This window comes from Hyla sarda, chromosome 4 (assembly GCF_029499605.1).
Source record: "Hyla sarda isolate aHylSar1 chromosome 4, aHylSar1.hap1, whole genome shotgun sequence".
In the NCBI taxonomy this organism is placed as follows: Eukaryota; Metazoa; Chordata; class Amphibia; order Anura; family Hylidae; genus Hyla; species Hyla sarda.
In genome coordinates this window covers 413,558,480-413,573,009 of record NC_079192.1, presented here as the reverse complement: position 1 = coordinate 413,573,009, position 14,530 = coordinate 413,558,480, and the positions used below count along the sequence as shown (strand labels likewise).

General features: G+C 45.1%; 1 long non-coding RNA gene across 1 annotated transcript in view; it reads left to right on the top strand.

Moving 5' to 3' along the window:
- The first annotated feature begins 11,786 nt into the window (after positions 1–11,786).
- The window catches only part of LOC130267680 (uncharacterized), a 41,754-nt gene continuing 39,010 nt past the window's right edge, over positions 11,787–14,530 (top strand). The window contains exon 1 of the long non-coding RNA XR_008843242.1: positions 11,787–11,830. This is a non-coding gene — a long non-coding RNA (uncharacterized LOC130267680). The remainder of the gene's footprint in view (positions 11,831–14,530) is intronic.

Sequence of the window (14,530 nt, the reverse complement as noted above, 5' to 3'; positions counted from 1 at the left end):
TTGTTGGATCATTGCCTTTTTTCTCCTGAGTTTTCGCATCCGGCTGGATGCTAGATCCGAGCAGGTTCACCTTGGCGAGGTAGAGCTGGGCACAGAACTTTGCATACTATTCCAGTCGTTCCAGCCGGGCCGTGCTCCCCTGCCTTGCCAGTGCAGAGCCACGAGTTTGCACGTGTGCATCTACACCACAGGTACTTAATTTTGCAACCCAGTATCACACCAGTGTACTGAGAAAACATGGCAAGTCTCAACCACTCACAACAAGCCGCCAGCCTGTTTGCTACATTTGGTTCCCAGAAACCCAATTTGGTAAAACTGAAAGTTTTAATGCATAATCTGGAGAGACTGCAACAGAAACACCAAGAAATAAAATTATGGTGGGACTGCACTACCCTCAGCAACTATGTTTCTAAAGACATTATACCTAGGGGTCTGCGCATAAAAATATTCCAACTACTGTGTTTTGTGAGGAGATGATTATGGAGTGGAACAAAGCCCTCCATGAGCCTCATGTGAACTATCAAATTTAGAAATTTTGAATCTAAAAAACTAGATGTTTTAATGCAAGAGAAACTAAAACTGGAGGCAAAAGCTTTTACAGATTTGCCTGAGTATAAGGAGCTCATGGAAAAAGTGTATGAGCGCATTGCTAAAGTGGAGCAACAAATCATGGAAAAAATAAAAATAAAAAGTTACAAAGAGACATTCATGACTATGAGGCCAAACAAGTGTACGAATGGGGCCATTGGGAATACAGTGACATCAAAGTTACCTTTCGTATAGGAAAGCCACCCGTGGGGGCGGGGGTGGGGGGGGTGGAGGAAACACTGCAGGCACCCCCACACCTCGTCTGAGAAGCCAGGTGACCAAGTAACTTCTGTATTGAGTATTTCTTCTAGGAATTTATCCCCAGAGCAAATGACTTTACTTTCTAAGGGTTGAAATTTCTCACCTTCCAATGGGTTTAATGTTTTTGGCACATTGTGTGAAATAAATACGTTTATACGCAATCTTACAGTTAAAAATGTTTTTTTTCCCAATGTAGATGATACCTCCAGTGAATTTCAGGGTTTGCCTTTCTGTGAGCAATTGGCCTTGACCTCTTCAATGGATATGGCTGATATAGATCCTGCAGCATCTAATTTGGTAAATATCAACGTTGCACACGGAAGTGGCAACCCTTTTTTCTATCCCCTGCAATCCAGGACAGAAGGGATGGAAGCATTTCAGAATGCTGTAGAGAGAGAGATCTTGTTGCCCTGGGTGATAGCCTACAGAATGGTATTTGTCCAGAAAAGAAAAAAGTGCATTGAAAGAACTCATGCCCTATAAGGGTGGCACTGTTACTGTTATGGAAAAATCAGCGTACATGCATCAAATCACTGTGATGTTATCTGACACACAGGTATACGCTAAATTGAATGCGGATCCCACAAGTAGATTTAAATGAGATCTAGAAAAATTACTGGTGGAAGGTATCACATTAGGCATTATTACTGAGAGAGACAAAGATTACTTATGTGTACCAGAACCTATTATACCAATCATGTATTTCTTCTCCACCCATGTACCCCATCGTGTCCAGCTGCGGGTCACTTCTGGAACCTTTCCATATGGGTAGACCAGTTGCTGCAGCCACTTGTTCAGAGGGTACCTGGATACCTCAGGGATTCCAGAGATGTTCTCAAGGCGTTCAAAGCATCTGTGTGGGAAAAAAGGGTTTTGCTGGCTCACTTGCGATGTCACTTCGCTTTACACCAGCATTCCCTGGTCTGTTGCTTTGGACGCCCTTGATTATCATCTCCGGACTCATAGTCATTACATGTCAGATCTCCACGAGTACATTAAAACGTGTGTATGGGTTCTCATGACGAGAAATAATTTCTTATTTGACAATACTTTTTTTTATCCAAAAGAGTGGGGTGTCGATGGGTGCTAGATACTCACCATCCCTGGCAAATCTGACCCTGTTGTTTTAGGAATGGCAGTTTATTGTCTCCAATTCCAATCCATTTGCGTCTCACATACAGTGGTATGGCCGTGACCTAGATGATCTCCTCCTTATTTGGAGGGGTGATATGTCAGCCATACCAATGTATGTGAGTTACATTAACAACAATCTTTTCAATCTCAATTCCATTCGGATCCCTCTGTGATGGCCTATCTTGAATTAAAACTCAAAGGTGTCACCAATAGTGTTATTTCAGTGGCCACGTATCGGAAACCTTTGGCAGGAAATACGATTTTACAGGCTAGCAGTAACCATCTTCCACATACAACTCATTCTATTCCAGGTGGGGAATTCACTCGTATTAGAAGAAATTGCAGTGACTCATCTGTCCATGAGACTCAAATATAGGAGGCTTCATGCAGACTTATAGACAGAGGTTATTCGTCCCATGCATTAATTCAGGCCAAAAAAATCGTGGACAAAAAGAAACGTAGTGAATTGTTCACTCCCACATATGAAACTTTAAAAAAAACTTTGACACATAAACCCATAATGGCAATTACCTATTCACCTCGGTTCAGTCACATTAAACAGATCATTCACAGGCATCTTTATTTCTTACGGCAAGATCATACTCTTTCCCAATTACTTGCAGATGGGTGCCACATTGTCCCCAAAAGAGCCAAAACATTGGGAAATCTCTTGTCACCGAGCATGGTACTCTCTGAACAATGCAATAAGGTCACCCAACTGGTTACAACATAAAGGCTTCTTCAAATGTGGTTGCAGAGTTTGCCAAACTTGCGATCATGTTAAAGTTTGTAACAAACAAAGTATGAAGCTGTACATGAATTGCAATTCCTGCAACCTGGTATATGTCATTGAGTGCACACAATGCCGGCTAAAATACACTGCTCAAAAAAATAAAGGGAACACTAATATAACACATCCTAGATATGAATGAACTAATCGTATGAAATACTTTCATCTTTACATAGTTGAATGTGCTGACAACAAAATCACACAAAAAATATCAATGGAAATCAAATGTATTAACCCATGGAGGTCTGGATATGGAGTCACACTCAAAATCAAAGTGGAAAACCGCACTACAGGCTGATCCAACTTTATGTAATGTCCTTAAAACAAGTCAAAATGAGGTTCAATAGTGTGTGTGGCCTCCACGTGCCCATATGACCTCCCTACAACGCCTGGGCATGCTCCTGATGAGGTGGCGGATGGTCTCCTGAGTGATGTCCTCCCAGACCTTGACTAAAGCGTCCGCCAACTCCTGGACAGTCTGTGGTGCAACGTAGCGTTGGTGGATAGAATGAGAAATTATGTCCCAGATGTGCTCAATCGGATTCAGGTCTGGGGAACGGGTGGGCCAGTCCATAGCATCAATGCCTTCCTCTTGCAGGAACTGCTGACCCACTCCAGCCACATGAGGTCTAGCATTGTCTTGCATTAGGAGGAACCCAGGGCCAACCGCACCAGCATATTGTCTCACAAGGGGTCTGAGGATCTCATCTTGGTACCTAATGGCAGTCAGGCTACCTCCTCTGGTAAGCACATGGAGGGCTGTGCGGCCCCCCAAAGAAATACCAGCCCACACATTACTGACCGCCTGCCAAACTGGTCATGCTGGAGGATGTTGCAGGCAGCAGTACGTTCTCCACGGCATCTCCAGACTCAGTGTGAACCTGCTTTCATCTGTGAAGATCACAGGGTGCCGTAGGTGAATTTGCTAATCTTGGTGTTCTCTGGCAAATGCCAAATGTCCTGCACGGTGTTGGGCTGTGGATGTGGGGCCTCATGGAGTCTGTTTCTGACCGTTTGAGTGGACACATGCACATTTGTGGCCTGCTGGAGGTCATTTTGCAGGGCTCTGGCAGTGCTCTTCCTGCTCCTCCTTGCACAAAGGCAGAGGTATCAGGTCCTGCTGCTGGGTTGTTGCCCTCCTACGGCCTCCTCCACGTCTCCTGATGTACTGGCCTGTCTCCTGGTAGCGCCTCCATGCTCTGGACACAATGCTGACAGACACAGCAAACCTTCTTGTCACAGCTTGCATTGCTGTGACATCCTGGATGAGCTGCACTACCTGTTTGGGTTGTAGACTCAGTCTCATGCTACCACTAGAGTGAAAGCACCGCCAGGATTCAAAAGTGCCCAAAACATCAGCCAGGAAGCATAGGAACTGAGAAGTGGTCTGTGGGCACCACCTGCAGAACCACTCCTTTATTGGGGGTGTCTTGCTAATTGCCTATAATTTCCACCTGTTGTCTGTTCCATTTGCACAACAACATGTGAAATTGATTGTCAACCAGTGTTCTTCCTCAGTGGACAGTGGGGGACATTTATCAAAACCTGTGCAAAGGAAAAGTTGTCCAGTTGCCCATAGCAACCAATCAGCTTGCTTCTATCATTTTTAATAAGGCCTCTGCAAAATGAAAGAAGTGATCTGATTGGTTGCTATGGGCAACTGGGCAACTTTTCCTTTGCACAGGTTTTGATAAATCTCCCCCAGTGTGATTTCACAGAAGTGTAATTGACTTGGAGTTACATTGTGTTGTTTAAGTGTTCCTTTTATTTTATTTTTTGAGCAGTGTATATAGGATCAGTATTACTTCATACATCATACACTAGTGTAGTCTCGACTTCTATATGATATATATCAGGTGAGTATTCATACTTCAAACAATAGTCTAGTATCAGCTTCTATATTATACACTGCTCAAAAAAATAAAGGGAACACTTAACCCCTTAAGGACCAAGGACGTACGCGTATGTCCTAACTACCTGGTAGTTAAGGACCAAGGACGTACGCGTATGTCTGTGGGAATTTCGGTCCCCGCCGCGCGCTGGGCGAAGACCAGACCGGGGTGACTGCTGGCACCCCGTGCAAATGCCCAGGGGGGTCATCACACCAGCGATTTGCGCCGATTCCGGGTCATACGGGTCTATGGTGAACCGGAAAATAAGGGGGATCGGGGTTGTCCAAGACACCCACGATCCCCCTGAAAGGATAGGAGTGAGGTGGCAGGGAAGCCACCCCTCCTATCCCTGCCACTGGTCGTCTAGAAGCGACGACCAATAGCAGATCAGGGGCGGGATTTAACTTTCGGTTTCCCTGTTCTGCCCACCCACCATAGGCGGGGCAGAACGGGGAAGCCGAAGTCCACTTACCCATCGGCGGCGGCAGAGTACGGCGGGGATTGCGACAGCAGAGGACAGCGATGCGGCTCCCTGGATCCTACGGAAGCCTAGCAACATCTGGAGGGCTACAGTTTGAGACCACTATACAGTGGTCTCTATACTGTAGCCCTCCAGATGTTTCAAAACTACAACTCCCAGCATGCCTAGACAAATGTTTGCTGTGTGGGCATGCTGGGATTTGCAGTTTTGCAACAGCTGGAGGGTCACAGTTTGGAGATCACTGCGCAGTGATCTCTAAACTGTGGACCTCTAGATCTTGCAACACTACAACTCCTAGCATGCCCATACAGCAGTTTGCTTTCTGGGCATGCTGGGATTTGTAGTTTTGCAACATCTGGAGGGCCACAGTTTGGAGATCACTGTGCAGTGGTCTCTAAACTGTAGCTCTCCAGATGTTGCAAAACTGCAAATCCCAGCATGCCTAAACAGCAAACAGCTGTCTCGGCATGCTGGGAGTTGTAGTTGCGTACCCCCAGCTGTTGCATAAATACATCTCCCAGCATACCCTTCGGCAATCAGTACATGCTGAGAGTTGTAGTTTTGCAACAGCTGGAGGCACACTGGTTGGAAAATACTGAGTTTGGTAACAGAACCTAACTGAAGGTTTTCCAACCAATGTGCCTCCAGCTGTTGCAAAAGTACAACTCCCAGCATGCATGGTCTGTCAGTACATGCTGGGAGTTGTAGTTTTGAACCTGCTGGAGATTTCCCCCCCATGTGAAAGTACAGCCTCTTCTTGTTATGCCCGATGAAGCTGCGCATGCGCAGCGAAACGCGTTGCATCTAATAAATCCATTGATTTTATCTGGCTCCCTGATGGTTCCTCTCTGAATTTACGGTCATCCTGTTTTGATTCTACTTCTACCCAGGAGGGCTGCAGTGGACCTATACATATATTCATTCTATACTTTACCTTGTTGTGTGTGGGCGCACAACCAACTCTGGTAAGCGGCTTGGGAATTACCGTCCCCTTCCCCCACTAACAAGACCTGCTGATCCCGCACATTAGGTGCCTTCCTCCCTCTCTTCTGAAGTTTTTAGTGGTAGTGTGGTAGTGGTTTTTAGACTTTTTGATCGCTTTTTATTCATTTTTTCATGATATAAAAAGTGACCAAATAATAAGCTTTTTTTTGCACGTACGCAATTGACCATGCGGTTTAATGTATTTTTATAATTCGGACATTTACGCACGCGGCGATACCACATATGTTTATTTTTATTTACACTTTTTTTTCTAAATGGGAAAAGGGGGGGTGATTCAAAATTTTATTAGGAAAGGGGTTAAAGGATCTTTATTCACTTTTTTTTCACTTTTTTTTGCAATGTTATAGCTCCCATAGGGGGCTAACACTGCACTAACTGATCTTTTACATTGATCAATGGTTTCTCATAGGAAACCATTGATCAATGATTCTGCCCCTTGACTGCTCATGCCTGGATCTCAGGCACTGAGCAGTCATTTGGCGATCGGACATCAGAAGGCAAGGTAAGGGACCCTCTTTCTGTCCTACAGCTGTTCGGGATGCCGCATTTTTACCGTGGCGATCCCAAACAGCCCGCTGAGCTAGCCGGGTGTAGTTTACTTTCACTTTAGACGCGGCGATCAACTTTGAACGCCACGTCTAAAGGGTTAATAGTGCGCGGAACTGTGATCAGTGCCGCGGGCTGTTAGCCATGGGTCCTGGCCATTGTTAGAGGCTGGACCCAACCCGCTATGATGCGTGGCCCCGCTTTTTAGAACGGGAGCGGACTCAGGACGTACTGGTACGTCCTGGGTCCTTAAGAGATTAAAATCCCTGTATTTTGAAGGCCTATAACTTTTTGAATTTTTCGTATAAGCGGCGGTATGAGGGCTAATTTTTTGTGCCAAGATCTGTACTTTTTATTGATACCACATTTGCATATATGAAACTTAATTATTATTTTTAATATTTTTTTGAATATGTGACCAAAAAAATGCAATTTTGGACTTTTTTTTTTTTTTACGTTCACGCCGTTCACCGCATGCGATCAATAACATTATATTTTGATAGTTCAGACATTTACGCACGCGGTGATACCAAATATGTTTATTCATTTATTTATTTTACACTTTCTGAGGGTAAAATAGGAAAAAGGGACAATTTATATTTTTATTGGCGGAGGGGATTTTTCAAATTTTTTTTACTTTTGTTTTTACATTTTTTACTTTATTTTTTACACTTTAATAGTCCCCATAGAGGACTATTTATAGCAATCATTTGTTTGCTAATACTGTTCAGTCCTCTGCATAGGGCATAGCACTGATCAGTATTATCGGCTATCTTCTGCTCTGGTCTGCTCGATCGCAGACCAGAGCAGAAGACCCAAGGAAGGCGGCGGAGGCAGCTGAGGGGACCTCCGTCCGTCGTTCTGGATGATCGGATCCCAGCGTCAGCACTGCGGGGGATCCAATCATCCATTGTAAGTGCCACGCTGCCACAGATGCCATGATCTGTATTGATCACAGCATCTGTGGTGTTAATGGCACACATCAGCACGATCGCTAATGTGTGCCATTACCGGCGGGTCCCTGGATCGGTGCTCACGGTCATGTACATGACGTAAATGTACGTCATGGTGCGGGAAGTACCACCACAACATGACCTACATTTACTTCAATTGTCGTTAAGGGGTTAAACCTCACTTTTTTCCTATTTTTGGATGACATTTTGGGGCTTCAGAACCAATTACCAGGTTTGCATTGAGTTATGGTCTCAACATACAATGGTCGTCCTGGAACCAATTAATATTATAACTTTAGAGACCACTGTATTACCTCATACATCATACAGTGGCCCCGACATACGATAATTTCAACATGCGATGGCCTCTCAGAGGCCATCGCATGTTGAAGGCAGCATCAACATACAATGCTTTTGTATGTGGGGCCATCGCATAAACGGCTATCCGGCAGCGCTGACTGCTTCAGCTGCCGCCGGATAGCCGTTTACGGTGCCCTCTGAGCTCCGGTGATGTCTCTTACCTGTCCTCGGGGCTCCGGCGTGTCCTCTTCAGGATCCTCTGCATCGTCGGCGCCATCACGTCGCTGCGCACGCCATCCCGTCATCCAATAGGAGCGGCGTGCGTAGCGACGTGATGGCGGCGACGCAGAGCGCGGATGCCAGGGAAGAAGAGGCCTTGCCGGAGCGTCGGGGACACCTTGAGGACGTGGCGACAGCGATGGATGGGGACATTCCGGGCAGCGGTGACGAGCGGTGATGGTCCGGAGCGGCAGGGACAGGTGAGTACAACTACCTCTAACAGTGGTCTACAACCTGTGGACCTCCAGATGTTGCAAAACTACAACACCCAGCATTCCCGGACAGCCAACGGCTGTCCGGGCATGCTGGGTGTTGTAGTTTTGCAACATCTGGAGGTCCGCAGGTTTTAGACCACTGTCCTATACTTTACATTGCACAGATCCCTCAACATGCGATGGTTTCAACAAACGATGGTCCGTTTGGAACGGATTACCATCGTATGTTGAGGGACCACTGTAAACTAGTGTAGTATCAGCTTCTATATTCTGTATAGCAGGGTGTCGGGGGTGTCCGTTAACATCTTGGGGATCCCTTATCCTAGTTATCTCACTATGCCCAACGGGCGGATCCTGAGCCTCCGCTATCTGGGAGCTGGGGTACATGTCTTCGGCAGTGCCTCCCCCCAGTGGAGCATCTGGGATCTGTGGTGCAGGTCTCTCTCTATAACAGGTGCTGTCTCTGTAGTGCAGGTCTCTCTCTATAACAGGGGCTGTGTCTGTAGTGCAGGTCTCTCTCTATAACAGGGGCTGTCTCTGTGGTGCAGGTCTCTCTATAAAAGGGGCTGTCTTTGTGGTGCAGGTCTCTCTCTCTCTATAACAGGGGCTCTCTCTGTGGTGCAAGTCTCTCTCTTTAAAAGGGTCTGTCTCTGTGGTTAAAGGAGTAGTCCAGTAGTGAACAAGTGGTGAACAACTTATCCCCTATTCTAAGGATAGGGGATAAGTTGCAGATCACAGGGGTCCGACCACTGGGGCCCCCCGCGATCTCCTGTACGGGGCCCCGACAGCCCGCGCGAAGGGGGCGTGTCGACCCCCGCATGAAGCGGCGGCCGACACGCCCCCTCAATACAACTCTATGGCAGAGCCGGAGTGCTGCCTTCGGCAATCTCCGGCTCTGCCATAGCGATGTATTGAGGGGGCGTGTCAGCCGCCGCTTTTGTGCGAGGGTCGACACCCACTATCTGGCCGGAGAGCCTGGCCCCCGTACAGAGAGATCGCACGGGGCCCCAGCGGTCGGACCCCCTGCGATCTCAAACTTATCCCCTATGCTTAGGATAGGGGATAAGTTTTTCACCACTGGACTACCCCTTTAAGGTCTCTCTCTATAACAATGGCTGTCTCTGTGGTGCAGGTCTCTCTCTATAACAGGGGCTGTTTCTGTGGTGTAGGTCTCTCTCTATAACAGGTGCTGTCTCTTTGGTGCAGGTCTCTCTCTATAAGAGGGGCTGTCTCTATGGTGCAGGTCTCTATAAAAGGGTCTGTCTTTGTAGTGCAGGTCTCTCTATAACAGGGGCTGTCTCTATGGTGGAAGTCTCTCTATAAAAGGGTCTGTCTCTGTGGTTCTGGTCTCTCTCTATAACAAGGGCTGTCTCTGTGGTGCAGGTCTCTCTCTATAAAGGGCTGTCTCTGTGGTACAGGTCTCTCCAACAGGGGCTGTCTCTGTGGTGCAGGTCTTTCTAACAGGGGCTGTCTCTATGGTGCAGGTATCTCTATCTATAACAGGAGCTGTCTCTGTGTTGCAGGTCTCTCTCTATAACAGGGGCAGTCTCTGTGGTGCAGGTCACTCTCTCTATAACAGTAGCTGTCTCTGTGGTGCAGGTCACTCTCTCTATAACAGTAGCTGTCTCTGTGGTGCAGGTCACTCTCTATAACAGGGGCAGTCTCTGAGGTACAGGTCACTCTCTCTATAACAGTAGCTGTCTCTGTGGTGCAGGTATCTATAACAGTAGCTGTCTCTGTGGTGCAGGTCTCTCTATAACAGGTGCTGTCTCTGTGGTGCAGGTCACTCTCTCTATAACAGTAGCTGTCTCTGTGGAGCAGGTCTCTCTATAACAGGTGCTGTCTCTGTGGTGCAGGTCACTCTCTCTATAACAGGTGCTGTCTCTGTGGTGCAGGTCACTCTCTCTATAACAGTAGCTGTCTCTGTGGTGCAGGTCTCTCTCTCTCTATAACAGGGGCTGTATCTGTGGTGCAGGTATCTCTCTATAACAGTAGCTGTCTCTGTGGTGCAGGTCACTCTCTATAACAGTAGCTGTCTCTGTGGTGCAGGTCTCTCTCTATAACAGGGGCTGTCTCTGTGGTGCAGGTCTCTCTCTATAACAGGGGCTGTCTCTGTAGTGCAGGTCACTCTATAACAGTAGCTGTCTCTGTGGTGCAGGTCTCTCTCTATAACAGGGGCTGTCTGTGGTGCAGGTATCTCTCTATAACAGTAGCTGTCACTGTGGTGCAGGTCACTCTCTATAACAGTAGCTGTCTCTGTGGTGCAGGCCACTCTCTATAACAGTAGCTGTCTCTGTGGTGCAGGTCTCTCTCTATAACAGGGGCTGTCTCTGTGGTGCAGGTATCTCTCTAACAGTAGCTGTCTCTGTGGTGGAGGTCACTCTCTATAACAGTAGCTGTCTCTGTGGTGCAGGTCTCTCTCTATAACAGGGGCTGTCTGTGGTGCAGGTATCTCTCTATAACAGTAGCTGTCTCTGTGGTGCAGGTCACTCTCTATAACAGTAGCTGTCTCTGTGGTGCAGGTCACTCTCTATAACAGTAGCTGTCTCTGTGGTGCAGGTCTCTCTCTATAACAGGGGCTGTCTCTGTGGTGCAGGTATCTCTCTATAACAGTAGCTGTCTCTGTGGTGGAGGTCACTCTCTATAACAGTAGCTGTCTCTGTGGTGCAGGTCTCTCTCTATAACAGGGGCTGTCTCTGTGGTGCAGGTATCTCTCTATAACAGAGGCTGTCTGTGGTGCAGGTCACTTTCTCTATAACAGTAGCTGTCTCTGTGGTGCAGGTCTCTCTATAACAGGTGCTGTCTCTGTGGTGCAGGTCACTCTCTATAACAGGTGCTGTCTCTGTGGTGCAGATCTCTCTATAACAGGTGCTGTCTCTGTGGTGCAGGTCTCTCTATAACAGGTGCTTTCTCTGTGGTGCAGGTATCTCTCTATAACAGGTGCTTTCTCTGTGGTGCAGGTCACTCTCTATAACAGGTGCTGTCTCTGTGGTGCAGGTCTCTCTATAACAGGTGCTTTCTTTGTGGTGCAGGTCACTCTCTATAACAGGGGCTGTCTCTGTGGTGCAGGTCACTCTCTATAACAGGGGCTGTCTCTGTGGTGCAGGTCTCTATAAAAGGGTCTGTCTTTGTAGTGCAGGTCTCTCTCTATAACAGGGGCTGTCTCTGTGGTGCAGGTCACTCTCTATAACAGGGGCTGTCTCTGTGGTGCAGGTATCTCATAGCTAGAAGCACATCCTTTCTCTGAGAGATTCAGGACCTGTGTGATGTCACAATCATGTGACCGGACTCTCCACCAATCTAAATAATCATGTGATCACATCTCCAGTCTTTATTAACAGCATACTAGTTCATTTATGGTCTCTGTCATCTACTAAGCATTTCAGGTACTGCAGCCAACTCCATAGGAGTTACATATGTATGGACTCAATATTACCTCACACAATAGTGTAGTATCAGCTTCTATATCATGTATGGGATCAGTATTACCTCACACAATAGTGTAGTATCAGCTTCTATATCATGTATGGGATCAGTATTACCTCACACAATAGTGTAGTATCAGCTTCTATATCATGTATGGGATCAGTATTACCTCACACAATAGTGTAGTATCAGCTTCTATATCATGTATGGGATCAGTATTACCTCACACAATAGTGTAGTATCACCTTCTATATCATGTATGGGATCAGTATTACCTCACACAATAGTGTAGTATCAGCTTCTATATCATGTATGGGATCAGTATTACCTCACACAATAGTGTAGTATCAGCTTCTATATCATGTATGGGATCAGTATTACCTCACACAATAGTGTAGTATCACCTTCTATATCATGTATGGGATCAGTATTACCTCACACAATAGTGTAGTATCACCTTCTATATCATGTATGGGATCAGTATTACCTCACACAATAGTGTAGTATCACCTTCTATATCATGTATGGGATCAGTATTACCTCACACAACAGTGTAGTATCAGCTTCTATATCATGTATGGAATCAATATTACCTCACACAATAGTGTAGTATCACCTTCTATATCGTGTATGGGATCAGTATTACCTCACACAATAGTGTAGTATCACCTTCTATATCGTGTATGGGATCAGTATTACCTCACACAATAGTGTAGTATCAGCTTCTATATCATGTATGGGATCAGTATTACCTCACACAATAGTGTAGTATCACCTTCTAAATCATGTATGGGATCAGTATTACCTCACACAATAGTGTAGTATCAGCTTCTATATCATGTATGGGATCAGTATTACCTCACACAATAGTGTAGTATCACCTTCTATATCATGTATGGGATCAGTATTACCTCACACAATAGTGTAGTATCAGCTTCTATATCATGTATGGGATCAGTATTACCTCACACAATAGTGTAGTATCAGCTTCTATATCATGTACGGGATCAGTATTACCTCACACAATAGTGTAGTATCAGCTTCTATATCATGTATGGGATCAGTATTACCTCACACAATAGTGTAGTATCAGCTTCTATATCGTGTATGGAATCAATATTACCTCACACAATAGTGTAGTATCACCTTCTATATCATGTACGGGATCAATATTACCTCACACAATAGTGTAGTATCACCTTCTATATCGTGTATGGGATCAGTATTACCTCACACAATAGTGTAGTATCAGCTTCTATATCATGTATGGGATCAGTATTACCTCACACAATAGTGTAGTATCACCTTCTAAATCATGTATGGGATCAGTATTACCTCACACAATAGTGTAGTATCAGCTTCTATATCATGTATGGGATCAGTATTACCTCACACAATAGTGTAGTATCACCTTCTATATCATGTATGGAATCAGTATTACCTCACACAATAGTGTAGTATCAGCTTCTATATCATGTATGGGATCAGTATTACCTCACACAATAGTGTAGTATCACCTTCTATATCATGTATGGGATCAGTATTACCTCACACAATAGTGTAGTATCACCTTCTATATCATGTACGGAATCAGTATTACCTCACACAATAATGTAGTATCACCTTCTATATCATGTACGGGATCAGTATTACCTCACACAATAGTGTAGTATCACCTTCTATATCATGTATGGGATCAGTATTACCTCACACAATAGTGTAGTATCACCTTCTATATCATGTATGGGATCAGTATTACCTCACACAATAGTGTAGTATCACCTTCTATATCATGTATGGGATCAGTATTACCTCACACAATAGTGTAGTATCAGCTTCTATATCATGTATGGGATCAGTATTACCTCACACAATAGTGTAGTATCACCTTCTATATCATGTATGGGATCAGTATTACCTCACACAATAGTGTAGTATCAGCTTCTATATCATGTATGGGATCAGTATTACCTCACACAATAGTGTAGTATCAGCTTCTATATCATGTATGGGATCAGTATTACCTCACACAATAGTGTAGTATCACCTTCTAAATCATGTATGGGATCAGTATTACCTCACACAATAGTGTAGTATCAGCTTCTATATCATGTATGGGATCAGTATTACCTCACACAATAGTGTAGTATCACCTTCTATATCATGTATGGAATCAGTATTACCTCACACAATAGTGTAGTATCAGCTTCTATATCATGTATGGGATCAGTATTACCTCACACAATAGTGTAGTATCACCTTCTATATCATGTATGGGATCAGTATTACCTCACACAATAGTGTAGTATCACCTTCTATATCATGTACGGAATCAGTATTACCTCACACAATAATGTAGTATCACCTTCTATATCATGTACGGGATCAGTATTACCTCACACAATAGTGTAGTATCACCTTCTATATCATGTATGGGATCAGTATTACCTCACACAATAGTGTAGTATCAGCTTCTATATCATGTATGGGATCAGTATTACCTCACACAATAGTGTAGTATCACCTTCTATATCATGTATGGGATCAGTATTACCTCACACAATAGTGTAGTATCAGCTTCTATATCGTGTATGGGATCAGTATTACCTCACACAATAGTGTAGTATCAGCTTCTATATCGTGTATGGGATCAGTATTAC